This window comes from Crinia signifera, chromosome 6 (assembly GCF_055691185.1).
Source record: "Crinia signifera chromosome 6, ASM5569118v1, whole genome shotgun sequence".
Lineage (NCBI taxonomy): Eukaryota > Metazoa > Chordata > Amphibia > Anura > Myobatrachidae > Crinia > Crinia signifera.
Window position 1 is genome coordinate 29,227,919 of NC_139222.1, and position 27,929 is coordinate 29,255,847.

General features: G+C 44.9%; 1 protein-coding gene and 1 long non-coding RNA gene across 2 annotated transcripts in view; one reads left to right on the forward strand and one right to left on the reverse strand.

Moving 5' to 3' along the window:
* LOC146010224 (uncharacterized) overlaps positions 1-27,929 on the reverse strand; it is a 230,321-nt gene that overhangs the window by 171,152 nt on the left and 31,240 nt on the right. The gene's annotated exons all lie outside the window — the stretch shown is intronic.
* On the forward strand, positions 1,632-27,914 carry LOC146010234 (uncharacterized). Its single transcript, XR_014444750.1, has 3 exons — positions 1,632-1,706; positions 20,632-20,719; positions 27,137-27,914. It is a non-coding gene; the product is annotated as an uncharacterized LOC146010234 (long non-coding RNA).

The window sequence follows — 27,929 nt, forward strand, 5'->3', positions numbered from 1 at the left end:
CCCAGATCCCCTCACCTCCCCAGTCACGTCCCTGTATTATTACTATAGATATAAGTGATGTCACAGTGACACTCCCAGATCCCCTCACCTCCCCAGTCATGTCCCTGTATTATTACTATAGATATAGGTGATGTCACAGTGACACTCCCAGATCCCCTAACCTCCCCAGTCACGTCCCTGTATTATTACTATAGATATAAGTGATGTCACAGTGACGCTCCCAGATCCCCTCACCTCCCCAGTCACGTCCCTGTATTATTACTATAGATATAAGTGATGTCACAGTGACACTCCCAGATCCCCTCACCTCCCCAGTCAGCAGGTAGATGATCTCCAGGGTGATATTTAGAATCCTCTCAGTCATGTGACTCTGGTCCTTGTCCATCCTCGGGGAATCAGTGACGTGTCTCATCCTCACGTGATGTCTAGTAAACACTCCGTTTCCTCTCCGTTGTCTAGGTGTAAATATAATTACAATAAACACCACAAAATACACATGTAACATATTAGGTAAAGGTGCCCATACACTAGTCCGATTTAGGCTAATTTCACCCGATCCTGATGGAACTGCCGAGAAATCAGATGTGTTTGACGTCCCCCTTGGGTCCAATTCGTATCGGACCGGAGCAGGAGGTCGGACCTGCTGCCTACCCGCCGACCCTGCCCCCGTCCCAGTGGCGGGGAATGGGGTCATATTAGATACATTGTATGTGAAAGGACCGCATGTGATGCATCGTATGCAGGTACCAGATGGCTCAGAGGTTGGGAAGGGGCCATACACTGCTGCGATACATCCCAGTAGTGTATGGCCACCATCCCAGTAGTGTATGGCACAAGAGCAGCCTCTAATGTTTCCGCATATATGTTTCCTGCTCGCCCTGTATAATCATCATACTACTACTACTAAGAAGATATCAGAGACTCGTAACCCAGAAAAAAAATCATATAAAATTAATTTAAGTTTTGTAACAGGACAACAAAAGCTGCTCCCAAATGGTAATAAAAAAACAGAGGCTGATGAACTATATAATTCTAACACCACACTAGAGGCTGCTCCCTCTGTATAACATTTTTTAACAGGACACCACAGACCGCTCACACCACAGGTCACTCCCCTGTAAACAGGACGCTACAGGCTGCTCTCCCTGTATAATGGGACGCTAGAGGCTGCTCCCCCAGGATAACGGGACACCAAGGTAGCACAATACTCAGTCTCACCTGCTACCAGATACAGCAATGCCTTCTATCGGTGCCCCGTAACTTAAACACTGTGGCTGCTGGAAGTGTGAGGCCTCAGGTAAGATCAGCAGCGCTGCCCCAGCAGGAAGCCGAGATGCTGCCGCCTCTGAACGTGGAGACTGGTCTTCGAAAATATGGCCGCCGTTCACTCGCACAGGGGACAATTGTTATGGATCGTTACTCGTAGTACTTACAGCATGGAATCTATCAGCTACCGGTGAACTCTCTCAATGCATTCACACAAGGCAATTACCGGCACTGATGTCCCAGTGTCTACATATAGCGGCGGCCATTTTCCTGTGGTTTGTACTCAGCTCCCAGACTCCCCCGCGGCTGTAGCCAAAGTGTATTTCCTGTGTGGGGTAGAGTGGGAGGAGCTGTGTTACCAGGGAAACGTCCCTTTCTGGTGTGCAATGTGCATGGCAGGCAGGAGGGAGAGTGCTGCAGCTGGCACCAGGTAACCCCAGGTATTATACTTTTAGTAACAGCATAGTAGTGATTGCTGGGTGTGTGCCATATGTGTACTTATACCCTTTTACACCGGAGCCGCAAGGGTTATTGCCGCTACAGTCCGGCCCAGGGCTTGATGTAAAAGCGCAAAAAAAATAAAATAAGCCGGGTCCTGTTACCCGGTGTCCGACCCGGCAAATGTTCAGGGTCGGACACAGGGCTTCCCCGGAGTCAGGGGCCGTGTAAATGGGTGACCCGGGTCATCCGACCCAGGGACCCATTTCCTTCAATCAGGGAGCCCCAACCATTCGGACCACAGCGCCCTGAGGTCAGTCTGGAGGTTGGGCAGGGGCTGCGTACAGCCTCCGCTGCTGTCTGCGGTACTATGCAAACAGCAGCAGAGGTGAATGTATGCCTGTGTGCGGCATCCATTCACCTCATGGACGGAGGCTGGGGGCAGCCCAGCAGCTTCCTGGCGCTTGGAGATGATGTCATCTCCGAGAGCCGGCTCAGGGCCCGAATTCACCGGCTTCCCCTACCCGGCATCATGCTGGTGGAACAACTGACGGGATACATCCAGGTCCAAAAACCCGGGAGGAGATGGTGTCAGACAGAAGGGGAGGAGATGGCATTAGAGAGAGTGGGAAGGAGATGGCATCAGAGAGAGAGAGGGAGGAGACAGCGTCAGAGAAAAGGTAGAGAAGAGGGCATCAGAGAAAGAGGGGGAGGAGACAGCGTCAGAGAGGGGGAGACAGAGTCAGAGTGGGGGAGGAGACAGCATCAGAGAGGGGGGAGGAGACAGCGTTGCAAAAAGAGAGAGGGGGGAGTTAGACAGCTTCCGAAATAGAGTGGGGGTGGGCACTTGACGGTATTAGGCCACAACCCCTAAATGTCCGCGAATCGCGGGACTGCTGGAAACCGGCCAGGAGGGTTGAGGGACCACAGCTTCATCCTCAATGGATGTGCTGCAGCTTGCGTTGGCCGGGCCAAGGTGAGGGGGCCGTGGCAAGGTGGAGCAGGTAGCGCTGAATGCTGCTGATCTTTGGTGCAGTCAGGACTGGGTACAGGGGGAGCTGCGGGCCCTAGAAACAGCTTGGACCCCATAGCAGCTGCACCCTCGATAGCTACATCACTGCTAATACTGCTAATTACCCACTTTCCCAGTCAGTCAGGAGAAAGTGCATAGTCAGATGCTTTGCATATATAATTTTCCTTTCAAAAATATGGAAAAGAAAAAGGGGGGGTAGCCTGCTCTAGTATCCCATAATGTCCACTAGACATATATAGATGATAGGTTGTGATTGGCAGAGCAGCACTCACCCAAGCTGGGTAACAGATGCTCCTGTGCCCTCCAGGGATTCAGTATTGAATCCCGGCGGTCGGGATCCCGGCGTTCAGAATCCCGACGCCGGAATCCCGACAGCCGAAATGCCGACAAGGGGGGACGTGGATCGCCCCCCCCCCCCCCCCGTGCGGGCTCGCTTCGCTCGCCACGCAGCGGGCCCGGTGCCTCGCTATGCTCGGCACACTAATTTATTCTCCCTCCAGGGGTGTCGTGGACACCCACGGAGGGAGAATGTGTCGGCATTTCGCGGTCGGGATTCCGGCGTCGGGATTCTGAACGCCGGGATCCCGACCGCCGGGATTGTAACTGCATCCCCCCTCCAGAGATATCGATAGTAAGTTGTAGAAAAAGCGGCACTCGCAGGCTTCATTAATTAAAAATCGTTTCATCCAATAAAATTATGTGTAATTTCCAAAATTTCAAGGTCTAACTCGGATGAGACTATCCACTTCAGTTCCATCGCCACTACACCACCATCAATTATCTGGGTGTTAAAACCAGTCGAGTACAGAACAAATGGATGGAAACAGACATCTTTTATAAGGCCACAGATAAGAACACTATCTTACACTTATTACTGACACATCAAGAAAACATTGGCCGCTTGTTACCACTGATAAAACCTACAATGTCTTCAGAACACCCATTTGATGAACTGCCATCAACGTGGACGCAACATCAAGGACTGGTTAGTCCAGAACAATGTAGCCATTCCAAGGAATACTATCTGTGGCACTTTTCTAGGCAGGAAACCGGGTGCATATAAATGCACCAACTGTATCACTTGCTGCTACATGGAGATAGGGAACTAGTTTTCCCGCCTGGCTGTTATAGCGGTGCTCTGCACCCTGCCCGATTTAAAGGGCAAAATGCGGCCTGCTCCTCTAGCAGCTCCCTGCTAAAACAGCCACCGTTTTAGAGACGGTGATGGCCAGACCCGCTCCCTTTAATGACGGTGGTGACCCGGAACCGCCCACAACAGTGATGTGGGTGGGACCAGTCCGCCCCCCTTAAGCTGCCCCCATGCAGCATCGCCCTGCCCATTTCCTAGAAGGAACACTAGGGAACTACATATTACATCGTAATTCTGAACACAAAATCCCTGTCACGCTAGCAGTGGCACCAGCTGGAGTGTAACGGAGGCTAGGTGCCTTGATGTAAGGTTTTTGCTAGGGATGGACATCGGAAGCCAACCATCAAATGATGGCAGTGCTTCCACCATTGAAACTTTCGATGCGATGGTAACTAACCATCGAATCAAAAGTATTCGATGGTGAAAACTAGTTATATGACTAGTGCATGCGCAAAAGCCTGTATTGCCATTTGTAAGGTAGTAATTGAGTTTGGTGGCAGGGCCCAGGCTCTGAGCAACATATTACTTTATCATTGGACATTGTGTGTATAATATACATATATAATATTCACACAATGCCCAATGATGAAGTAGTATAATAATTTTGTACACATTATTAACACTTTAACAGCAAGTAATCAAAATGTAATAAAATTAGATAAATTGTAAACTAACTCGTTTTAGGTTCCACTATTTTTCCAGATAGGAAAATGTCTATTTATTAAGGCAAGTGTAACTACACACACACACACACACACACAAATAAGGGAGATGACGGTATAGTGGTCATCACATCATTTTTATGGTGAGATAAATATTGCAATGAGCAGGGCTGGCTCTACCATTAGGCAGCTGCCTAGGGTGCCAGGATCTGTGGGGGCACCACTATAATGCTACACACTAGGCGATTCTAGCTTCCATCGTCAGCTATATGGTCGCTCAGTGCAGTGTTGGAACTTACGAGTGGTTGGCCCAGGTGTAAAACTACATTTTTGGGCCCTCCTCTTCCACTCCAAACCAAGTTCACAATATGCCACATAGCAGTGGGTGGCAGAAGTGGGCCCCTTAGTCTTCAGGGGCCCCGGTGCAATGCACCTGCTGCACCAATGGTAGTTCCGCCTCTGGCTCAGTGACCATATTGCCGGTGATACCTAGCGACCTTCGCCGTGTGTGCGCTCCCACCGCACACGACGGTCGCTGGTCGCAGGAACTTGCTAGAATCACTGGTCCCCAGTAAAATACTGATAACCAGCAATTCGGTCACTGAGCGACCAATCGCTAGCGACAAGGTCACGTAATATAAAAAATAGTTCACTATATATAAAAACAGTTAAGGTGCCCCTACACTGAGGCGATTTGGTCCGATTGTGGACAATTGCGACCAATCGACCCCAATCGCCTTTCCCTGACATGCTGTTGGGTCCCGTGCGCATCGGTCCCGACCAGGTGCTCAGACCGGCAGGCAGCCACCCGTTCCTCCTGGCGGTGAGGCGGGTGGGAAGCAGGGATGCATGCAATCTATCACAACGGATCGCATGCGTTCCTGCCGCCGGGAAGGTCCCTGCAGCCTGCAGGCTGTCCTGTGTCCGTACACTGCTGCGAGACGTCACAGCAGTGTATGGGCACTTTTATCTTGGTTCATTCCACTGGTACCCCAGGACTGTGTATATTGTTCCTCACTATCTCACTATATTCACAGAAACAGACAATCTCTGACCAACACTTCACTGATGATCATATAGTGGTTGCTGCCTGGTAATACTAATGCAGTATATTAATGAGTGTTGTATGTGACTGACATTCACAAATATCTGTAGCTAGTTGTATTGTGTACCTATTATTATTATTATTATTATTATTGTAGCTTGCCTGAGCTGGTATAACATTCAGTGACTTCTCCTCCTCTCTGAATCCTCCAGAGCTCAGTGTGTCTGTGAAATTTGCTGCTGTTTGAGTGACTGGTGCTGCAGGGTGAGGTTTGTGCTCTGATTGGCTCTCTGAGTCAGGGAGAGCCAATCAGAACTAGCAGTGGGCCCTGTTGCCTAGCAGCTACAGCAACCATAGAGAGGGAGAGGGAGGGAAGCAGAGAGAAAGTCAGACAGCCTCCAACGAACCTAGGAAGTTTCCCTGACACAGACACAGCAGCCAGGGGAGGCATAGCTTTTGGGAATTACAAAAAATAAGCCACCATCGGTACACCATCGAATGATTAGCATTCGATGGTGACAAACATCGGAAGGTCACCATTAAATGGTAAAAACACTAACATCGAAAGAAAAACATCGATGTTTCCGAAACATCGACCATCGATGTCCATCCCTAGTTTTTGCATAAACGACAGAAGGGAGTGATGCAATTGGATAAAAGAAAACCAGTTTTAATAAAGAGAAGAAAAAGGTTATTCACTAGGAATAGTCAGGCGCCTGGTATTGAGCTGATTCTTCAATTAAAGCAGCTGCTCAGGTGTGGGGGTAGTCACTCCCCACTTTTTAGAAAGAGAAAAAAAGGGGAGACACGCACTAGGCGAGTCAAGCAGCGCTTAACACAATGAATGATACCGATTGGTAAAAAATGTAACAATTTTACTGTTAAAAGTACATGCAAATGATACAATAATACAAATAAACAAAAGGGGTAAGGTGGGGAAATAAACGTAAATTGGAATTAATGTAACCAATAATAAAGGGATAAAATTGGAGGATGTGAATGAGTCCTCGCCTCAATGGACACGTCTGTGTAATATATAGGTCACTTAATGAGGATCAGGTAAGTGCACATTACCAGATAGGAATTTGATGTCCCACAGATGTAGCAAAACTGGGAATCCTCACGATGTATGTGGCCAGATGGAGTTGCCACTGGAGGAGATGGATACACTCAGATGGAATCAGTCCTCTAACTGAACAGCGAGAGAAGATGTTTTCTTTAGTCTCGATCGCCGGAGGATATCCAAAACGAAATCCCAGTTGGTGTTGCTGACATGGGTTTTGGCTTCCGTGTCTGGAGTAACTCACACTGGTATAGATGGTTTAACCAGGAGTTGCTGAGCACGGTGTCCGCCGTTTGAAGAAAACCACAGTGGGAATTGAAAGATGGTAGTGTCCACACTGAATGAAGTGTTCACAGTGAAGTCCAGAGGCTGAGGGGGGTCACCTAACCTCAGTATCACCTAAAGTATCAGGAGCCAGACCTAAAGACCCCACAAATAGAACCTTTAAAAACTCCAATTCAGATCATTTTTTAGGATCCCGCCAATGCAGGGAAATGGGAAAATACCAAGGGGGGGGGGGGGGGGGGGGGCACACCAAAGAAAAGACGCCACTAAAGCATAGAGGAGCAAGAGGAGGAAAGAGGGTTCAACGTAAGAAACTAATTTTAAAAAAAAACCCATCACTAATATTTTTAACATCTCCTCGAGACAACTTAATGAAGTAGAGTCTAGATTATTACAAAAAGGTTTAAAATTTTCACCCTCCACGGATGCCAACATTTTTACACTTTGTTGAGCTCAATAGATATATCCGCACATTGTGCAGACAGAGATATTTCGCCTCTCAAAAGTCTTGTAAAGATTATGATCCTGGATTCCCTATTCTCCTCGACAGTGGTGACCAAACTTCATTGGACACCCTGGCCGAGTTATGGATGGAGAGTAACAACTCCCCCAAAAAAATCTTTGACATAGACAAATCAAAACTAAAAAATAAATCTGATTTTTACCCCATAAAGGCGAAGGGGACAAGTATTGAGTCTTTCTATAAGACAACACTTGATGATTTCAAAGCACTCTGTTCTTCTGAGAAGCATAAATCTAAAATTAAACTCAGAGATAATCTCACAACATGGGAGAAAAAAGCCCTTATCGGTCTCACTGGGGACACCTCCATTGTCTTCAGGGAGGCCGATAAGGGCGGAGGGATTGTCATCCAAGATAGAGTGTGTTATGTAGATGAAGCACTTCGGCAATTATCTAATCCTTCATTTTATGCTAAATTGTCCAATAATCCCACTCAAAAGTATATTCTGGAGTTGAAGACTTTTCTTGATCAGGCTATTCTTGACTCTACCATCACCAAAGATGAATATTACTTTTTATTTAATCCTCACCCTTTGGTCCCCATTTTTTATCACCTCCCTAAAATTCATAAACACCTCACCTCACCACCTGGTCGTCCCATTATTTCTGGTGTCCAATCACTCACTTCCAACCTTTCACAATTCGTTGATTCCCACTTACAATCAAGAGTAACCACCCTCAGATCACACATCCGTGACTCTACACATTTCTTAAACTTGATTAAGGATATTACTTGGAAAGAGACCTACCACTTCCTAACCCTGGATGTGGAGAGTCTTTACTCTAATATACCACTTGAACTGGGTGTTAAAACTATAATAAAAAGATTGAGGGAGGATGGTGATCTGACGGTGGAGCTACAGCGGTTCCTCACAGATTCTATTTCATTTATCCTGAAACACAATGATTTTCTTTTTCAAGACACTTTCTATTTACAGATGATGGGAATGGCCATGGGGACCAGATTCGCACCAAGTTATGCTAACCTCTACATGGGGGAGGTTGAGGACCAACTCATCTGGGGGTCCTCCTTTGGTGCGAGTCTGGTCCTCTATGGCCGTTACATAGATGATTTGTTTTTCATTTGGGATGGGGACATCACATCTATCACTGCTTTTGTTTCACATTTAAATTCTAATTCCTTTAATCTTAAATTCACTTATGATTTTCACCCCCACACAATTAATTTTCTTGATCTTACTTTGGTGAGTGCTAATGGCTCCATACAAACCAGCAATTATCAGAAACCTGTCAACACTAACTCCTATTTAAACTTTAAAAGTGCCCATTACCCCCCTTGGGTGAAAAACATCCCCAAGGGACAGATGCTAAGACTCAGACGGAATTGTTCCGAACTAGAATCCTTTGACAAACAAGCTAAGGATCTTATCACCGCTTTCCAGGATTGTGGATATCCGTCCCAATTAGTTCAGGAAGCCTACAAATCCAGTAATGTAAGTGGAGGGTGGATCCGCACAGACTATGGTTCATATCAAGTAATTATGTTAGACTAATTTGAAAGACCAATATTTGAAACTATTGACGAAAAATCTCCTAGTCATCAATTGGTGGTGCGCCCAAACATTCAGAGAATACAACTGAATAAAAGGGGATTGACTTGCAAAGACGCAGGTCACAAAAAAGCAAAATGTGCTTTTTGGGCGCACTCTTTGTATATGATTATGTAATGTAGTATTGATTCATTAAAACGTAACTTTTATTAAGACTTTACCTAAAAGAAGGATGACTATCTAACTCTTCTTTGAAAAGAAAAATTCTCACTTGAAAGAGAAAAAGATTAAAATGTCCGCAAATGCCAGTTTTAGCTCTGCTATGAATGAGTCAGAGCATAAATTGGTCAGGCATGCAGTTAACGTTACTGGTCATAGGCATTCCTTTTGTAACGCTGCCTATTTATTGAGGCGTTGTGTAACCGTGATTACTCACTCCCTCTGATTATTTTTCAGGGCAAGTGCTGACAATTTTATTGTGACTAATAGTGGAATATATGTCCTATTGTGGTCACTGTCAGGTTGCTCCTTGTGTTCAACGCTTGTGGTTATGTATTAATGGTCTAATAGGTCTAAGTATTTGAACCATTAGTTTAATTATTCGCTGTGCAACGGACAATCAAAATAGCCATGTGGGAGTCTTGGCTCGCATTCATTAAAGGAATCTCACACACAGATGGAAATATTCCCCTGCAGTAGGTTTCTCCTTGGCATCATGTCATGACCAACCATGCGTGTACCATACCAGGTGTTCACCAGAGACTTGGCCTCTGATTACTTGTCTGACCCCCTATATATTCTATTGTTATATAGAAATATTTAGGGGTATACAGGTACACCTGGTATGGTACACGCATGGTTGGTCATGACATGATGCCATTGGTCTTTCAAATTAGTCTAACATAATTACTTGATATGAACCATAGTCTGTGCGGATCCACCCTCCACTTACATTACAGTATTACTCACTGAGTCCTTTCTCAGGTTAGGGATCCAGCACGACAACCAGGTATTTAAACCTTAAATATAGACTTTCACCACCTCTTACTCATATAAAGCCTATAGAACCAACAATTTCCTATGACATGTCGACATTCAGCCTAAAAAATGAGCTGCAACAAAAAAGGAGGACTGAAGATCTGGAGAGTATCTTCGCGTTTACACCGGGCGAGACAAACTCTGATACAAACTGGTCGGATGACCTTACCAAACTCAAATACTTATTACAACGCCAGATAAGAACAAATTGGGACCTCACTAGCCTGGAGAATTATTGCCAGAAAAAGATAACACCAAGGGGCCTTAGACCAAGGACCTTTCCGGCCTTCGAGCTGTATACGGACAACCTTAAAAAGGAATGGGAGAACACTCTCCTTAAATGTTCTCAAGAACTTATGGGTATATTAATACACACAACCACTTGGTCCTGGATGAAATATCCAAAGAGATAGATGGTATCGGTAAAAAACTGGAACAATGGGAACAAACGGTGAATTTTCAAAAATTTTTTGAGAGGAATAAGAAAGAGTTGGAGGACTATGAGAAAAATATCATAGAGCGGAAGAAGATCAAGTTTCAGAGAGATCAGAGAGACTTCTCAATAGGGCAAGTGTTCAAATGGACCAAATCCAACCCTCAAAGATCTAACAGGAGATATGCCCCATCTTCATCCGAAACAGACTTCTCCAGTCTAGAAGATCTGAGTGAACCCAACCAATATAGACTGGAGGTAGCTCCAAATAAAAGAACCATTGATCCCCAGCACAACTCCCAACCCACCGCCTCAATGTCTTCATCGCCGGCTTTTTTAGAGTATGGCCGAAACAACAGAGGACCGAAACAAAAAGAAAAACAAGGCGAGGCTCCAAGAAGAAGAAGGAGGTGGGAACCCCAGGACCCAAATCGGTACCAACTAAGGGACAGGGAGACGGAACCATCAAGGTATCCGAATTACAGGTACTAAACCTGTCACAGCATCTTCTGACGGATACACAAAAATCAGTTCTTCAAAGGGGCTTATCCTTTTGCCCCACAGCAAGATTCAATCGTTTCCAGTGGGAGACCAATTTACAGCTTTTTGGCCGGAAGCTTTTGCTGACCAAATTCTATACAAAGCATGAAAATCCCACTGACACACAATGGTCAGCCCAGGAACTAGAAGCCATTGCCACACTGGAAGATTTGGACCAAGAGAGCAGACTAATGGATGGAGACAAGATTGGAAGACCTACTTGCAAGAAACGTTCAACCTTTTTTCCCCCCGACAACATCTGCCCTGAAATCAAAGTATTTACCAATCTCGTTACACGTGATCTAGACAGACTACATAAAAAACATAAATACACGATTAAAACTGCTAATAACATCAGCAAGGAAGAGAAGAAGGCATTACGGGAGATTGGACAGTGGCAGGATGTACAAATCAAACCATCCGATAAGGGGGGCAATATTGTAATCTGGCCCACCGAATTATATTTAAAAGAAGCCAACAGACAATTGGACGACATAACTTGCTATACAAAAACCCTCTTTGATCCTACCTCAAATTTTAAAGCCCAGTATGAACACATCATTTATGGTGCATTAAAAGATAACATCATCACCAAGGCTGAACACCAATTCTTACAGGTACCAAGTCCTCGGACCGCAACATTCTATATGTTGCCAAAGGTCCATAAGAACCTAAGTAACCCTCCTGGACGGCCCATTGTGTCGGGCAATGGTGGGTTGATTGAGAATGCCTGTATATTTTTGGACACACACTTAAGGCACCACGTGACATCTTTACCTTCCTACACGAAGGACACAGCGGATATGCTTAAGAAAATCCACGATGTGTATCTGGAGAAAGATGAGTTACTTGTAAGCATGGATGTCGAGGCACTTTATACGAGTATCCAACACGATCTTGGTATTAAAGCGGTCAAGTATTTTTTAGAAATGGAAACTTTTGGGGATTTCCAGAATTTCCTTTTGGATCTTTTGCGGTTTGTCCTCCACAAAAATTATTTTCTATTCAACAACCGCTTCTACATCCAAGGGAGGGGCACAGCGATGGGGGCGGCTTGTGCCCCCACGTATGCAAACCTCTTCCTTGGATGGTGGGAGCGGGAGGTTGTTTTTCATGAAGATAACCAGATCTTTGTCGATTGTATCACTTCGTGGAATAGGTACATCGACGATGTGTTCATAATTTGGAGGGGTACGGAACAACAGTTGCATGACTTTATGAAACATCTTAACTGCAACGACCTGAACCTATGTTTTACTTATGAACACAGTAAAACCAATATTGCTTTTTTGGATCTCCAGATATGCAGAGGGAAGGACGATAAGATCACTACCGAGCTATACCGCAAAGCCACCTCGACGAACAGCTTACTTCACAACACAAGTGCCCACTTCCCACCCACCATGGCCAATATCCCCAAAGGGGAATTTTTGCGACTACGTCGCAACTGTTCGGATGATGTTACCTATCGAACAAACAGTGAGGATCTCTGTCTAAGACTCAAGGATCGGGGTTACTCCATGAGGCAAATCAAGAAGGCACAACGCACAGTCCTAAGAACTCCCCGGGATCAAATCCTATTTAAGGAGAAACCAATGGCAACGAAGGACAACAACGTCATCAGATTCATTGGGGACTTCTGTTCGGAGTGGAGGGAGATTAAAGACATATTACAGCGACACTGGTCCATTCTCCGCAGTGATGATGATCTAGCGGAAAAATTGGGCACTAGAGTTAACATGAGTTGGCGCAGGGCCCCGAGCTTAAAAGACCAACTAGTACGGAGCCACTACATGAGTACACCATTGAAGAAACCAACAGTAATTGGCAGTTATCCGTGTGGAGGCTGTAAGGCCTGTGAATACATCAGCAGGACCACAACTGTGAAGGACAAATATGGTGATGAGATCCACATTAAAGATTACTTTAATTGTAAGAGTAAAAATCTAATTTACCGCATCACATGCAGTTGCTCTAAGTCATATGTCGGCATGACTTCCCGCATGTTGAAATTGAGAACTTTGGAACATCTGGGAAATATTCGAAATGCCACGAAGGACCAAATGAAGATGAAACAGATCACATCTGTCGCGAGGCACTTCCTACACAAACATGCGGGACAACCCACCAGCTTCCAGATCTGTGGTCTTGAATATGTCAAGCTAGGCCTAAGAGGAGGTGACCTCAATCAGGCCTTGCTAAAAAAGGAGAGTAAGTGGATCTTCCTATTGGGGACCCTTACTCCAAAGGGCCTCAATGAGGGCATTAATTATGCAGCCTTCCTTAAATAAGCAGAGGGAATAAGATCGGATCCCGAATTATAGGAGGGTAAACAAACAGGAGAAAAGAAGGAAGGCAGAGCTACCTGATATTTAAATGGATAATGGAACTTGCACAGGTCCACTCAAATAATCACCATTTTTCACCTATAGTAATACTAATCACTATATACTTTGCCGGTAGGGCAAAGGTCATGCACCATCCCAACCCGAGGAATTTCTAGATATAAATATATATTTTATTTATTTCACTTATCACCTTTTAGTCTTTCCCTCCCCTTTCTGTCCTTTCTCTGTTTTCTCTTCTTCTTCTTTTTTATAATTATTGATTCCAGGTACTATCACCTAAGGCGAATCACACAAACACAACCATGTCTCACTTTATCACACTGTAAAGTTATGTATTATCACCCCATGTAGGTGTATGGACACTCATAAAGGATTCCTCTTTAATCCCATTTCTTTTGTGCATTTCCCTTACATCAATAAATATATCGTTTTGGCACTAGGATAAAAGAGTGAGGTCAGCCCAAAAAAAATTTTTCACTCATTTTACACCTTGGTTTTTACACGCGTGAGCGTTTTAGTTTTTTCCATATCACGTTTAGTCACTTTATTTGGTTAACAATGATCCAGGACCCACCTAATACCAGAATTGGCATTTTAGTCCCAAAATTAATAACTATAGCCACAGTCGACACAAGAGGTCGACACTGACAAGCCAGGCAATCAGAGTCTTTTATCTACACATGATCATCTAGTTGTCATCTAATCTGGCAATTAACAAACTCTCAGCACCCTTCCTCTCTCCAATAGTATCAAGCTCCCACCTCCCCCCTAGCTCCAATATTTTTCATCCATGTCTAGAGCGCAATTATCGATCATTAGACATTAGCAGCAGCAATTATTGACTGTCAATACTGACATACCGCCTGTATAGATCAGCGGCGAAATTTCTCCAAAATCTATCAATTGCATTATACAACGCTATAATCAGTAGTGGCTGTATTTGCATTGGCTCTCCGCCCATACCCTCTTCTCCCCTCCTTCTTTTTTGTACAAATACGATCCTGCAAGAAAAAATTAGTATCAATAATCAGGACATAATATTGTCACTGATTTGAGCTCCAATACTCACAAATTAATATAGGCTACAATAAGGATTATATCACTAAGGAATTTATACCTATAATCCTTAAATGTGACATGCAATGTAGACAGGGGCGATATAACCCCACCTAGGCTCATCAACATAGGTTGAAACCTTATGTCAATCACAGAGGACGCCAATGATTGGCTCCAGGCGTAATATAGAGTAAGGGCTGATGCCCACAAGGAAGATGGCGCTGGACTGACGAAGCCTACCGGCGAAACATGTTTCCGCGTCCTCCGCAGGCTTAACTCCCTCCGTTTGTCCTGAACTCCGGCTGCCAGGCTTAGAGTGACATGCAAGTAGCATATAACAGACGCTACACCTCTTGATGTGAACTGAACAGCCGGCTACCTCGGACCCCCTCCCGACACGGCTATCCAGCCTGCCGGGTCAGGTACCACGCAACTGATCTCTGATTACAGAGTCAGTAGACATTCTGAGGCAGGAATCGTTTATATGCTTGTGGTTAGATAATAGCCTGGTGGTATATGCACACCATATCCATGTGTACACAGCACTTTTTTCGCTCTGTAGATAATTAGTTTTTTTATGTGAATTTGCCCCAAACAGCTGATGTCAAACAGCGATATTTGATAGGAGACTACAGGTTGTAGCCTGAATACAGCGATGCTAACTGTTTGATGTGACAGCCCAGTAGTGGATATCTGTATATGGCACAGGTGGCTGTATGGTTATAGCACCATTTCTGTGCAAATTGACATATACAGAGTATTTGACTTCTGGTGCTGCTTTATTTCTTAAAGTGGCTATATTGATCCAATCATCTCGTGATGTGTATGCGCTGCAAGTAACCAACCTTGTATGTAAATCTACCCTAACAGCTGCAATCAATTAGCAGTAGTTGGTAGGGGATCACAGGCTGTAGCCTGACACAGTGGAGCTATCTGTGTAGTGTGATAGCCCAGCAGTGAATAGACGTATATGATACAGGTGGCTATAAGGCTATAGCACTATTTAGTACAACTTATGTATGCAGAGCGTTTTGTTACAGGTGCTGTTTGATCTCCAAAAGGTGGTGACATCGATCTAATCATCTTTTTATGTGCACAGAGGAGTTATAAGGCAGCTTCAAATAAGGAATACGTATTATTGTGGTAAAAGACTGTTATGACAAACGATTAAGTTTACTAAAAAAGTTATGTGCACACTGGGAATATACCCCAAAAAATTACCCATGTATGTATGTGCACTGTTTGAGAGTATCTAATAATTCCCGGGATCAGCAGGTGACCAGTAACAGGCTCTCTCATTGGGGATTCGATGTATTAATACAGATCCTCAAAAGCAGAAGCCTTGGTACACAAGCTACCCGACTATACTCCAGTAAACTGTGATCTCTTCAACACTCTCTCATCCGGCCAGGTTATATAAATAGTTTCCCTGCACTGCTAGACGCATCAGGGATGACATATATCTGACCCGACAGCAGAAGTGTTCTATTTTTTCCCCACAGCAGTCAACCTGACATCATATAACGGTGACTACAACACACAGTGTACCTGTATACCCCTAAATATTTCTATATAACAATAGAATATATAGGGGGCCAGACAAGTAATCAGAGGCCAAGTCTCTGGTGAACACCTGGTATGGTACACGCATGGTTGGTCATGACATGATGCCAAGGAGAAACCTACTGCAGGGGAATATTTCCATCTGTGTGTGAGATTCCTTTAATGAATGCGAGCCAAGACTCCCACATGGCTATTTTGATTGTCCGTTGCACAGCGAATAATTAAACTAATGGTTCAAATACTTAGACCTATTAGACCATTAATACATAACCACAAGCGTTGAACACAAGGAGCAACCTGACAGTGACCACAATAGGACATATATTCCACTATTAGTCACAATAAAATTGTCAGCACTTTCCCTGAAAAATAATCAGAGGGAGTGAGTAATCACGGTTACACAACGCCTCAATAAATAGGCAGCGTTACAAAAGGAATGCCTATGACCAGTAACGTTAACTGCATGCCTGACCAATTTATGCTCTGACTCATTCATAGCAGAGCTAAAACTGGCATTTGCGGACATTTTAATCTTTTTCTCTTTCAAGTGAGAATTTTTCTTTTCAAAGAAGAGTTAGATAGTCATCCTTCTTTTAGGTAAAGTCTTAATAAAAGTTACGTTTTAATGAATCAATACTACATTACATAATCATATACAAAGAGTGCGCCCAAAAAGCACATTTTGCTTTTTTGTGACCTGCGTCTTTGCAAGTCAATCCCCTTTTATTCAGCCTACAAATCCAGTAGAGAAAAAGACAGAAGTGCCCTCCTATGTGTCAAGCGCTCAAACCCCCCCCCCCCCCCCCCCCCCGACAAGAGAGAATCAGATCTCATTTATCTCCACGTTTAACAGAGACTATCAGGATATACAAAAAATTATAAGAAAGAACCACTCAATACTTAAACAAGATCCTCTATTAAGAGAATTGTTACCCTCTCAACTCTCCTTCATTTTTAGAAAAAAAAACAAATCACTAAAAAACCTTTTGGCCCCCAGTTGCTTGAAAGACCTCAAAATAACATCTAAAATACTTACCCCCTCTTCAGATTGGCTCCCAACAAAACCCTTGGGGTGCTACAAGTGTGGTGGCAACCAATGTATCACCTGCAACTTCATAACCAATAAACTAACCATAATAAATACACCCACAGAAAAAATTAATATAAAAGGATTTATTAATTGTAATACATCGTTTACCATTTATCTTCTTACCTGTCCTTGTAACTTAAAATATGTGGGCAGGACCACTCGGCCTTTGAGGACCAGGTTCCTTGAACACCGCCGCAATATCCTCAAAGGCTCCCTACTACACAGCGTCTCTAGACATTTTTCCGAATACCATGAAAAAAATCCCAAACATCTGAAGCTAACCGGATTGGAACACATCCCACCCACCAAAAGAGGTGGAGATAGGTTCCGCACTTTATGTAGACAGGAAATTTTTTGGACCTTTAAAATGGACTGCCTTTTCCCAAGGGGTCTTAATGAGGCAATGGAACTTAACATTGTCCTCTAAGGTAATATCTATGGTACCTGGTTAAACTAATACACACATGTCATATCCAGTCTTATATAATATGCATCCCTCAGTTGATATGTCTCCATATGTATAATGGGTAAATAAAACATCTAACGATACCTTAATACAATGTATTTTGCTATTAATGTTCTTTATATGTATGTGGAAAGAGAGGGAAACTTCTTTACACATACATAATGCATATTTTTCTTTCTTTCTGATGAGGTCCCCTTCAATGAGTATAATGTGGCCAAAATATATTTTCCCCAGATGGGAACTATAATAAATTAAATATACTTTACATCTATATAGGAATTATATTAATTTTATTACATTTGGAAACATTAGCTACGCGACCCCCGGCATCTGTGTTTATTACAACTTGTATTCCCTAATTATTGTATTATTTATTTTTGCCCTCTTGTCTCTCTCTTTTTATGCAATAAATTTCAGAAAACCTCTCCAAAGAATCACTTAGTAAATTACATCGAAATGCCCAATTACATCTGTTTGATATACTCCTTGTAAAACCTTCGGTCTCTTAAACATGATTCTGTATAAATATGTTCTAGTTATGTGACAAGTCTTTGGAACGCATTTGCGTTCCATCGTATATGAGGAGTTTACTTCCCCCCCCTTTTTTTTCTCCAGTATCACGCCCTATTCAGACATGCCGGTCATGTGACCGCTTGCGTCAGTCTATGACGCACGGTCACGTGACATCCATGGGTATTATTCTATCTAAACCCACCTTTAGCCCTGTCTTCGGCTCAACACACCTAATCTATCACTGTTGTTATACTTCCGGGATGATAGCGGTAGTAACCGCTTAACATATATGGAACGCATTAGCGCACCACCTTCCTACCCACGTCTAGCACTTCCGGGATGAAGGCGGAAGTGATCCCTCCTCATAGATGGAACGCATTTGCGTTTCACCGTGTAAACAACGCTTACCACCGCAGTTCTTATAGCGATAAACTGCATACTACCACCTTACTGATATCGATGTGCTATAGATCTCACCTCTAGAAAAGTGAGACATTCATTGTATGATGTACTGAGGATATATCCCTTCTATCTTTTTTCTAACTTCCCCGATCACGTGATCCGTTCTGGTCATGTGACCAGAGACATTACAACAAACAAATGTCTTTTTTATGTATTTCTATTATGTTTTTTTATGTTATACTAAATTATTTTAGTTTTAAGTTGAGATATATGTCTGCCTTCTCATTTTCTTATTAATTTTAATTACGGTTTATGAAATAAAACTGATAAGTGTACTCCACAGGTGTATTGATTCCCCCATTAGAAGGGGTATATATACCTGTACCTGGTAACCAGTCCCCCACACCTTTGATAAAGCTGCAGGACGCAGTGAAACGCGTTAGGTGACCCCCCTCAGCCTCTGGACTTCACTGTGAACACTTCATTCAGTGTGGACACTACCATCTTTCAATTCCCACTGTGGTTTTCTTCAAACGGCGGACACCGTGCTCAGCAACTCCTGGTTAAACCATCTATACCAGTGTGAGTTACTCCAGACACGGAAGCCAAAACCCATGTCAGCAACACCAACTGGGATTTCGTTTTGGATATCCTCCGGCGATCGAGACTAAAGAAAACATCTTCTCTCGCTGTTCAGTTAGAGGACTGATTCCATCTGAGTGTATCCATCTCCTCCAGTGGCAACTCCATCTGGCCACATACATCGTGAGGATTCCCAGTTTTGCTACATCTGTGGGACATCAAATTCCTATCTGGTAATGTGCACTTACCTGATCCTCATTAAGTGACCTATATATTACACAGACGTGTCCATTGAGGCGAGGACTCATTCACATCCTCCAATTTTATCCCTTTATTATTGGTTACATTAATTCCAATTTACGTTTATTTCCCCACCTTACCCCTTTTGTTTATTTGTATTATTGTATCATTTGCATGTACTTTTAACAGTAAAATTGTTAAATTTTTTACCAATCGGTATCATTCATTGTGTTAAGCGCTGCTCGACTCGCCTAGTGCGTGTCTCCCCTTTTTTTCTAGTTTTAATAAAGATACTGTAATACAGGAGATGAATAGTGGCACAAAGGTAATACTGAAGATATGCGATAACCAAAGTCAATGATATATAAAAGTTATTGTAAAGTTCGTCGTGGGTGGAGCACGAGGTTGATATCTGAAGATGGCTTGAAGTGTAGATTGGATAATAAACGTAAACTTGAATAATCGAACTGAAGAATATACTTGGAAAGATGATTGGATTGATGATTGAAGAATTGAATGAAAGATTGGAATCCGGAAGGAATAATAGCGGCCTGAATGGCTGTGACCAAGAGGGTTGTGGGTGAAGCGACCATCAGGTGAGGAAAAGGGTGATCCCCATTGGGGGGCTAACCTTGTCCGGACCGTAGAGGCGGCAGCAGGGTCCTGCAGGTGGATGGTCGAGTACAGCAGGCAAGCAGAAGGATTCCTCTTGGAGATACCTGGCAAGCAGCAGCGCTGTCAGCAGGAGGGAGTCAGATGTCTAGGGAAGGACATCATTGTACTGACTGACTCCTAGACCTAGTCAGTCAGTATTTATCAGGAGGGCTGCACTGCAATTGGTTGGAGCTGATTGGCAGTGCAGTCCCATTGGAGAAACCAGACGGCCGCCGCCTAGGGGCGGCGACAGTTCGCAGCCTGCAGGAAGCATGTGCAGCATACTCCAGGCTGTGTGTCCAGCAAGGCCCAAACAGGCACAGAGCATCATGGAGCCTCAGAGGTAACCATAGTATGGGAGGCATGGGTAGCAGCCATGGTGCTCGTGACAGCACCCCCTCCTTTACGAGTGTCCCCAGGACACTCCTTAGGCTTAGCTGGATATTTCCTGTGGAAATTTTTTACAAATTTTTGGGTGCGTGTACCTCTGTGGCGTTGGTCCATGATCTCTCCTCGGGCCATAGCCTTTCCAATCGATCAGGTACTGGAGTCTCTTGTACCTTATATGAGAGTCTAGGATGCAAGCCACTTCATATTCCACGCCCCTGTGAGTAAAGACTTTAGGAGATTTGGGGAGACTTGCATGGTATTTGTTTAGAATCAATGGTTTGAGTAAAGAGACATGAAAAGAGTTGGGAACCCTTAAATAATGCGGTAATTTTAATTTGTAGGCAACCGGGTTGATGATCTGCAGAACCGGGAAAGGACCGATGAACCGCGGTGCAAACTTAATTGAAGGAACCCGAAGGCGAAGATTCGGTGTGACAGCCATACTTTATCACCTACTTTTAAATCTGATTAGATTAGATACAACTTTATTGTCATTATCCTAATTTAGGACAACAAAATTCAATTTAGCATCTAACCGTATACAGCCATACTATAAAAAACCAGAAGTCCATACAATTTATACAATGAATACTAAAAACCCAGTAACCCCCCACCCAAGCTACGTTCCCTATTTAAATTAACAATAGCCCTTGGGAAAAAGCTATTCTTCAACCTAGTCGTCCTATTCCGTAGGCACCTAAACCGCCTACCTGACGGTAGTAATACAAATAATCCGTTTGCTGGATGAGTTGGGTCTTTTAAAATATTGTGCGCTCTACGTAAGTAAGCAGCGTTTACTCTGAATCTCCTCGACAGACGGGAGTGTAGTGCTCATTATACGTTACACTCCCGTCTGGTACTGCTCTTCTTCTTCTGTCTGCAAATTTTTTATACCTTTGAGAGGCGCTGACCAAGGATTTCCTGACCTTTCTCCAATGATGACGCAGTTGTTGGAGGGTCAAAGTTACCGCTGGCACAGATGTTTGCAGGGAGCCGCTGGAAATCAGGAACCTTGGGTTGGAAGCCATAGTTAATAAAGAAGGGAGTAGAAGATGCAGACGAGTGATACTGATTATTGTGGCCAAACTCTGCCCAAGGCAACACCTCAACCCAATCATCTTGAGAAGAGGACACATGTAAACGCAGGAATGTTTCTACATTTGATTGACTCTTTCTGTTTGGCCATTAGATTGTGGATGATAGGCTGTACTAAAGTTAAGTCGAATCTTGAGGACTTTACACAATGCTCTCCAGAATTTAGCCACAAACTGAACCCCTCGATCGGACACAATCTCTTCGGGTAGTCCATGGACTCTGAAGATCTCTTTAATAAACAAATCAGCAAGTTTGGGAGCTGAAGGTAACCCCTTCAGAGGTATGAAATGCGCCATTATCGATAACCACCCATATGGTACTATAACCATCTGAGGATGGTAGATCTGTAATAAAGTCCATCAACAAATGAGTCCACGGTCCCCGTGGGATCGAGAAGGGTCTCAATGGACCTATTGGCGCTAGATTAGATGACTTATGTTGGGCACAATGAGGACAGGATGCAATATACTCTTGCACATCCTTTTTTAGAGCAGGCCACCAATATTTTCGGGACAATAATTCATTATTCTTTTGAACCCCTGGGTGCCCGGGTAATTTTGAATCATGGGCCCACCGCAAGACTTGACTCCTTGAATTAGGTCTGACAAACGTTTTACCTGGAGGCACCGATACTTGCACTGTGGTAGCAGCAAAGGCACTTGGATCCAGAATTGGACTCCCTTCAAAGGATCTGGACTCCTCCTCTGTTTCCCATGACCTAGAAAGGGCATCTGCTTTGCGGTTCTTTACTCCTGGAGAAAAAGACAACTTATAATTAAATCTGGCAAAGAATAATGCCCATCTGGCCTGCCGGGGATTAAGACATTGTGCATTTTTCAAATAAAGCAAATTTTTATGATCAGTGACAACATTAATGACATGGACTGCCCCCTCCAATAAATAATGCCACTCTTCTAGTGCCATTTTGATGGCCAATAATTCCTGATCCCCTATGGCATAATTTTGCTCAGCCGATGAGAATCTTTTAGAGAAAAACAAGGATGTAACTGTCCGTCACTTTTTGCCTGAGAGAGCACAGCTCCTACACCGATGGAAGAGGCGTCAACCTCCAATGTAAAAGGTAACGTGACATCTGGTTGGGCCAGCACTGGTGCTGTGATGAATTTTCTTTTGAGAGTGATAAAGGCTTTGGAAGCTTCAGGATTCCAGTTGGAGGGTTTGGCACCTTTAAGAGTGAACGCAGTGATGGGGGCAACAATTGTAGAAAATCCCTTAATACATTTTCTGTAGTAGTTCGCAAATCCGAGGAAACTTTGGACCCCTCGGAGAGAATGAGGTTGAGGCCATGACTGGATTGCTTCTACTTTGGCTGGGTCCATTTCTAGACCAGAACCTGACACGATATATCCCAGGAAGGGTAAGGAAGGCACCTAGAAAATACATTTCTCCAGTTTGCAGAAGAGAAGATTTTTTCTAAGGTGTGACAGCACCCTCTGACAAGTTCTTGATGCTCTTGAAGACTACTGGAAAATATAAGAATATCATTGAGATAAACCACAACATGTTTGTACAGAAGATCTCTGAATAACTCATTCATATAGGATTGAAAAACTGCGGGAGCATTACTCAACCCAAAAGGCATGACGAGATACTCATAATGTCCATCTCTAGTATTAAAGGCAGTTTTCCATTCATCTCCATCTCGGATGCGAATCTCTTATATATTTGGCTACATCTGTCACTCAAAGTGTGTCTGACCCTCTAACGCTGGGTGGAGCCTCTGACTCACATGACAGAGAACCAGCCCAGTGAGCCCACAGTCATAGGAGGGACACATTGCTCTGCTCCTGCACTTTCCTTTTAATGTATGATTGCCATCACCTGTGTTGAAGCACCTTTCCTATCAATTAACCTGTTCAACACAGATGGAGGTAATCATACATTAGGAAGAAAGTCCAGCGGCAGAGCATTGTGTCCTTCCTGGCATGGGTCATGTTGGGAGGTATGCACAGTGCCAGACACCCTCTGCCTCCCCATGTTACCCAGCAAAGACACAGCTACTCACCAGACACACCAGGTGAGCGCCGCCCCCCCTCCCACGATTCGCGCGCTCCCCCATCCCCGCGAACCCCGCCTACCGCAATTCGCGGCACCCCCCCCCCCCACGATTTGCGGCAACCCCAGCCCCCACGACCCCCCCCCTCCGGCGATTCGGGGCACCCCACCCCCCGCGTCCCCCCCCTTCTGCGATTCACTGCAACCCCCCACACCCATCCCCCCCTGCGACCCTCCTGTGATTCGCAGCACCCCCCTCCCGTGATTCGCGGCAAACCCCCCGGGCCCACGACCCCCCCTCCCGCGATTCGCTGCAACCCCCGCGCCCACCCCTCCCGCAATTTGCAGCACCGACCCCCCTCCCCCAATTCATGGCACACCCCACCACCACCACCCGTCCCCAGCCGCCGCGATTCACAGCAACCCCAGGATCAAATGGCACATGCAAAACACTGATACGGCTACGGTCGACGATGAAAAAGGTTGACATGAGTTTTTGAAGATTTATTTTTCATTTTAAGAATGTTTTCATATTCATTCTCATGTGTCGACATGGTCACCAATGAAGTGCCACACTTATGTCAACATTTAATGTGTTGACCTTTCTGTGTTGATTTTTTTTCTTGTGGCGATTTGCGGCACCCCAGCGACCCCCTCCCGTGATTCGCAGTACCCCCCCCCCCCACGCGACCCCCCTCCCGGGATTCGCGTGACCCACCCCCCACAACCCCCCCTCCCGCAATTCGCGGCACCCCCCGCGTCACCCCCCCCGCGCAATTTGCAGACACCCCCCACCTCCCTCCCCCCCCCCATTCACGGGAACCCACGATTAAATGGCACATGCAAAACACTGACATGGCTATGGTCGACAATGAAAAAGGTTGACATGAGCTTTTGAAGATTTATTTTTCACTTTTTGAATGTTTTCATATTCATTCTCATGTGTCGACATGAACACCAATGAAGTGCCACACTTATGTCAACATTTACATGTGTTAACCTTTCTGTGTTGATGTTTTCTTGTGGCGATTCGCAGCACACCCCCCACAATTCGCGGCACCCCCAGCGACTCCCGCGATTCACGGCCCCACCCTGCGACCCCCCCCTCCCAGGATTCGCGCCAACCCCCCCGGGCCCCCCCTCCCGCGGTTCGCGGTACCCCCTACCGCGATTTCCCCCTGACCCCTCCTCCTGTCATTGCGGCAACCCCCCGCCCCTGCGACCTACCCTCCCACGATTCACTGCAGCCCCCCCCACCCACGATTCGCGGCACCCACACCCCCCCTCCTGTCATTGCGGCAACCCCCCGCGACCCACCCTCCCACGATTCACTGCAACCCCCCGCGCCCCCCCCCTCCCGAAATTCACGGCATCCACCCACGACCCCTCCTCCCGTGATTCGCGGACACCCCTCACCTCCTCCCTCCCCCCCCGCGCGTGATTCACGGCAACCCCAGGATTAAATGGCACATGCAAAACACTGACACGGCTATGGTCGACAATGAAAAAGGTTGACATGAGTTTTTGAAGATTTATTTTTCTTTTTTTGAATGTTTTCATATTCATTCTCATGTGTCGACATGGACACCAATGAGGTGTCACACTTATGTCAACATTTACATGTGTTGACCTTTCTGTGTTGATTTTTTCTTGTGGCAATTTTTTTCCAGTGACAACTATGTGCACGTCAACCTAGACATCATCAACCAATTCTTAAAATAATATATAACACCTGTTCTGTTGTACTGTAGGTGCTTTAAGTCAGATCTTTTACTGCTACTATTACTGTTTATGTAAATGCATTCTGAATGACCGCAACATCCTACCATCCTTCTACAAGAATATATAACCAACTAGGTTGATTCATCGCGCCCCATGCCCCCCCTCTCTCAAATCGCGGACCCCCCGCGCACCCCCCTCCCACGATTCACGTCACCCCTGCGCACCCCCCTCCCGCAATTCGCAACCCCCCCTCGCGCGATTCACGCCCTCTCCCGCGATTCGCGGACACCTGCGCCCCCTCCCTCCCTTGATTCACGGCACCCCCCCGCGCCCTTCCCGCAATTCACGGCACCCCTAATCCCCTCTTTAGTCCCCCGTACTCCCACCCTCCTCTTTAGTCCCCCTTATTCCCACACACCCCTATCACTACCCAGCCTCCTGTTTTCCTGTGTCGTGACCTCCGCCAGTGGGGAGCCGCTGACTCAAAAACACCCTACTATACTATTGCACACACACACCTAAACAACATGCGCACACACAGCCCCCCCCCACACACCCACAAATGTAACTGTACCATCCACACTATCAATGTACATCTTACTCTGTAACCGCTTTTTAATTAAACAAAACAATACACACCCCCTTCCACATCATATGCTCTCTATTTAACACATTTCACCTATAACTGAAGTTGCAATACAGGCATCTTTCATACAATTCTAACCATATTTCTCACAATACAAACATTCACAAATTAAGGGGGCGCAGCCCCTTACGACGGTGTGAAGAGCGCCCGTAGGGCGCAATGAATCACCTATTATACATTATATTTAATTAAAATACATAGTTAGATATACATAGAATATAAATATATATATATATATATATATATATATATATATTGTATAGCGCAATGCTGCACACCCTTTTCCATCAGCTTGGAAGTGGACCATATGACTGCAGACCTAGACCCTGTAGATCCAATATACCACAACCATAGAACAACCTGTGAGCTGTATATAATATTCAGCATTGTGTAAGAAAATAGTTTTTTGTTAAAGAAAATTCTAAAAACTGTAAAAAAAAAAAAAGTTTAATATCCAATTTATCAAATCTCACTCTGTGCAGAAAGTTCCTCATCGCCATCAAAGCCTGCGCGTGAGGGATGACCCCATACAAACAGCGGACATCTAAAGTGCCTAATACCATGTCCACCGGTAAATCGTTTAACCCTTTGCGGTCCAATTTTAGTTTCCCTTCGTCCACCAGGCACACTTATTTTAGAACAAGTAGTACACAGAAGTGACAGTAATTGGCAGCAGCTCACTGGAATAGAATATAATCGGCGTCGGAGTCGACAAGTATTGCATGCGCACATTGACTCGTTTGGTTTGCGCATAGTATGTCCCCACGATCATTGGCCGCCCACCTAGGTAACCATCTGACCTGGAGCATGCACCCCTCTAATACAATACGACGAGGGATAAGAACCAAAGGTTTCCATAGGTCTGGGACATGTAGTGCATGCATTAACATTAAAGGGAATAAAAACCTTGAAAAAGTCCTCACCAATGGTATGGAACAGCAAATTAAGGAGTTCGTCACTTGTAAAGTAAAAACCGTTGGGTGTTCATGTGATCTTTTTTATATAGGAAGAACCTCTCGACCATTAAAAATACGGATGGGTGAACATATTATAAGAAAGGGGGGTGCAAACTCACTCCCTATCACATCATTTTAAAATTCATCATGCATGTTCTGTAGACCATATTAAACAAAATTTAGGGATCAAATTTGTAGAGGGACATTGTCGCAGAAGAGATCTGGATGCACAATTAGCCAAAACAGAAATGCAGATGATTTACAATTTTAATACTCTAGAACCCAGCGGGATAAACTCCGATTTCGAACTGAAGTGGTTTTCATAGAGACTCTAAGTTTTATATTGTTTTACATTGTCTTTTAGATTTATCTGCCGAGCATCCTAATTCATGTATTACTTTTTTTTCAAAGGTACTTGAGAAGGGCGGAAGTGCCCCTGGGTACCAACAGACGGGAGGTTCCGGACCATGTGACCTTGGAGATGATCACATGACCGGCGCCGCATTAACCACCGAGAGAATCATGGGACTTATGACGCAGGCGGCACGGCGATACCGGAAGTGCCGGTCTTTTGCCGCATCGCATCACCCGCCGGATCTCAATTGATATGGACTGCTATAAAAAGGACTCAAGTCAGCACACAAGCTACACCTTGAAAAGGACCCAGTCCGGGTCCAAAACGCGTCGGTGAAAGGGAGGCTTGGAGTTGGTCCGGAGACTGGTGACCGCAGCAGCACTTTGATCTTGGTGTGCGCCGGGCGACCATTGACTGATTGCATGCTTATTTTGAACTGTATGCTTTACGGTTCAATAACATCTGGTAACTATCCCCGGACCCCTTCATTGCACTCGACACTTTACTACTTCTTATTGTTGTGTGCTATCATTGTTTTCTGGCTGGAGATTCCTCCTCTTTGGGAGATCACTTTGCGTGTGTTAATAAATGTTACGCGCTACGTGAAATCCATATGCTCTCTTTCAAGTGCAAATGAATGAGTGAAGGAACACAGGAATACATAGCCCATTCATCGTTACCTTGAAAGGAACACACATAAGGGAAGTCATTTTGCTTGATTATTTATCCAGCGCTGGATCCCAGTTTGTTGTATTTGGTCTTGATCTTTGGGTGCTGGAAAAAACCCCAGGGGGATACTCATCCTAGCAGCTAGTGCGCACAGTAGTCTACACCCCCCATCTCTTTTGA